We start from the raw sequence: 3,388 nt of genomic DNA, 5'->3' as shown, positions 1-3,388 counted from the left end.
TCCTGACACTTTCTAGCTTTTTATTGGCGGGGTCCATTGAGATTGAAGCTCAAAAAAGTTCATTCATCCATACTCCACACGGCCTTGGGGGTTAATAAAAAGTCTGTCTGAAGCAAATTAATGGGATTTTGTAAGAAAAATATCCATATTTAAAACTTTATAAAGTAAAATAGCTTCCTCCACATCGCCTTCTCTATTCAACGTACGCAGAAAGTCTAACACCTCTCGCAGTTGAAAGCGCTTACGCTACGCCTACAAAACAGACTGGACATGTGGACAACATTGAGTATAGGCACACAGCAACAACAGTGGCATGGAGGGGTTTGCAATTGAAATGTTTTCTTGTTTACAATATTAAGCCGCATGAATTCTGATATGACTGTTCAGACTGAGATCTTATTCTGAAACTCAAAATTGGAATTGAAAATATCAGATTCCATGTGGTTTGTGCTGTTCACACTGTCGTGAGAAAAACAGATCTGAGGCACATGTGAGCAAAACATATAAAAATATATTTATTGTTTATAAATTATTTACTGAATAGCCTTATTGTTTGCATTTGAATTAAATCAATCAAATTTTAAACGTGATATGTTGCTTCATTGTATATAAACTGCAAACACACAAGGAGAGGCTCCCACGGATACCCACGGATGGCAAATCAACATGCTACTACATTTCTCTCCAATAAGGTAGGAAATTAAACTGAAAGTGGAGGATTTGAACTGATGATGATTGACAGGGCAGTGACGGGATGCACAGAATTAAGCGTCAGAGTCTGTTATAGATGACGAAGTAGCTGCTTGGATACTCTTCTGCTACACACTCAAAAGTATGTACTTTTTCTTCACAAAAAGAGTACATACTTTTAGGACTTAGTATAAGTAGGCAAATTGGGATGCAGCATGAGTGAGCAAGAGGAACTTAAATAGGAGACAGGAACAAGATAATTAACTAAACACAGCTGAACAGAACTTAACTACTATGGGAAACAGACAGGCGAAAAACAAAGTACGATCTTGGAGATCCACTTTTGCAATGCGACTGAAGCGCGATGTTGTGACGCTTCCCCTCATTTGTGCATTGATTGGCGTTCCTTAAGTTTACCACTATGGGCGTGCTTTTGAGCCAGCGGGAAATGAAAAACAAACGACCCGCAAAAGACTGCCCCCAGTCTCCATGTGCTCTACTTCCATTGGATAGTCGCGATGAGTTAAAGGGATTCATTTGCATAAAGATGGGAATAGGGTTGGGCATCGAGAACCGGTTCTACCTTGGAACTGTTTTAAAAATAACGATGCCATTGGAATTCGAAAATTTGTTTTTGGTTCCGATCATCGGTTCCAAGTGCGCAGGTTTTGGTTTCCATGGCCACCTGATTTCCGGTGCGTGCGCGCCCGCTTGTTCTTTTAGCCATGGGGCACGGGGCTCTCTAAAGTATGGATTTATTTCACTTTTAAAAAGCCTGGGTCGGCACAGTGCAACTAGTGTTGTCAAAAATATCGATACTGAAATATCTGAAAATATACAATAGCCTACTCAGTTTCTACAGTATCGATCCCAGCTGCGCTCTCCTCTCCTCTCTGACTGTCAGAGAGTTGACACGCACCGCATATTCTCACTCTCATTAACCCTCTGAACACGGCGAACGTGCGTTCTGCAGGATTTTTCCTCATGACAGTCTGAATTTCGCGCGGGATTGCACATAATTCTACAAATCCCCGCAGATGTTGCGCTCTCATCTTAAGTACACACATACCGTAATAAAGCCCCCTCTGACATACAAGTGCAAACATTTGCCTCTTTTCCCAGCTATTACTGGTCAAATACACAAAGAAAAAATCTCAGCGCACATCTTGACGAGTATTAATGTAAACACAGTCATAAACAGTTCAGGAAGAAATGAAGATTGAGTAACAGGAACAGTGTTCAGGATCCATGAGTGCGGCAGTTCTTAAAGGGACAGCAGTTATTCAAAGTCAAACTACAAAAAGACAAACGATCACACTGCTCTTGACTGATCAACTTGTGTAACTTTAATGGTTTCATATGAAGCTATTACATATTTTACAAAAAACATTATGCAATGTTATTTTAATTGTTATTTGTTATTTTATTCAGTTTCTTACCTGAATGTTAGACCTACCTGAAAAAATAAAGCAGTCTTTTTCATCTGTATCTTTTATTCTATTGCATTTATTTGTGCTATTGTTTGTAATATGTTTATTTGTTCTTATTTTATTACTGTTCAGTCGTCTTTATTAATTCAGTTTACCATTCGAAACAAGAACGCCTATTGGGCATTCCTGGTAGTGTCTCATCGACCAATCGCGATGAGTTTCTCAAGGCACATGGGTATGATGTCATATGCGTTATTTCCCCCCCCAAACCAGTTCAGCGGAAATGCCCTGCAATCGATTCTAAACATTTAATTTGGCCATGTCAATCATAATAACCATTGCCTACACCCAACCCTGATCTCTAAACCCACCCATCACAAGACACATTCTGCGTTTTTACATTTTCAAAAAAACATAATTTAGTAAGTTTATAAATCCATTTACCTTGTGGGGATACACACACATAATGGTTCGTTTCGGCTTAGACATACACTCAAACACGCAGATAGCTCAAAATGCGTACAGATAATCCGCCACTTGGCTTTAGAAAGTGGCGTCTATGTTGACGCAAAGTCATGATGTCATGTTGCAAGATGCTAGACCTTATTTTGAAGCTTCTATTTGAGAAAATATTATATATTAATATATTATATATCAACATATTAATGTTGACAGCTAGCAGTTTAGCAGAAGAGGTGAAGAAGAAGAAGGGGGCGTTCCAGTCTGTGAAAACGGTAACCCCCACCAGATCGATAATGCCCATTTGGGGTCGCAGTTGGATGATATTGAGCTTTTTTAATGCGCAGCAAATGCAGCGCTGCCTTGCCGGAATGCTATGCGGGTACGTTAAAGTCGCTTGCCGTCACCCATAGGAATAAAGTGGAGCGTGACGTGACAGAAGTGTTGCACGGACGAGTTGACAAGTAGCAAGTAACCATTGTTTTCGGCACATCCACACTTACATTGTATTTAAAGAGGAAAAATCTACTGTACAGTTCAAAAGTTTTGTGTTGTAAGATTTTTATTTTTATAAGTAAGTGGCCGGTGAACCGGGGGAAGAAAAGAGTAAAAGAGAAGAAAAGAGTAAACTAAATATGTTGGTAAATTATATGTAAATGGATTGTTATTGATGCTTCCATAGACACCAGTGTGTATTTTACAAACTCTAAATGCATTGTTTTACTAGTACTTATGTGTATTTAAATGTTTGAAACCTAAAATAAACATTATGTGGATGAAAACATTGCACAGTGTGATATGTGACAAGG

This window comes from Pseudorasbora parva, chromosome 11 (assembly GCF_024679245.1).
Source record: "Pseudorasbora parva isolate DD20220531a chromosome 11, ASM2467924v1, whole genome shotgun sequence".
Taxonomy (NCBI): domain Eukaryota; kingdom Metazoa; phylum Chordata; class Actinopteri; order Cypriniformes; family Gobionidae; genus Pseudorasbora; species Pseudorasbora parva.
The sequence above is the reverse complement of the archived record's forward strand: the minus strand, read 5'-3'. Positions refer to the sequence as shown.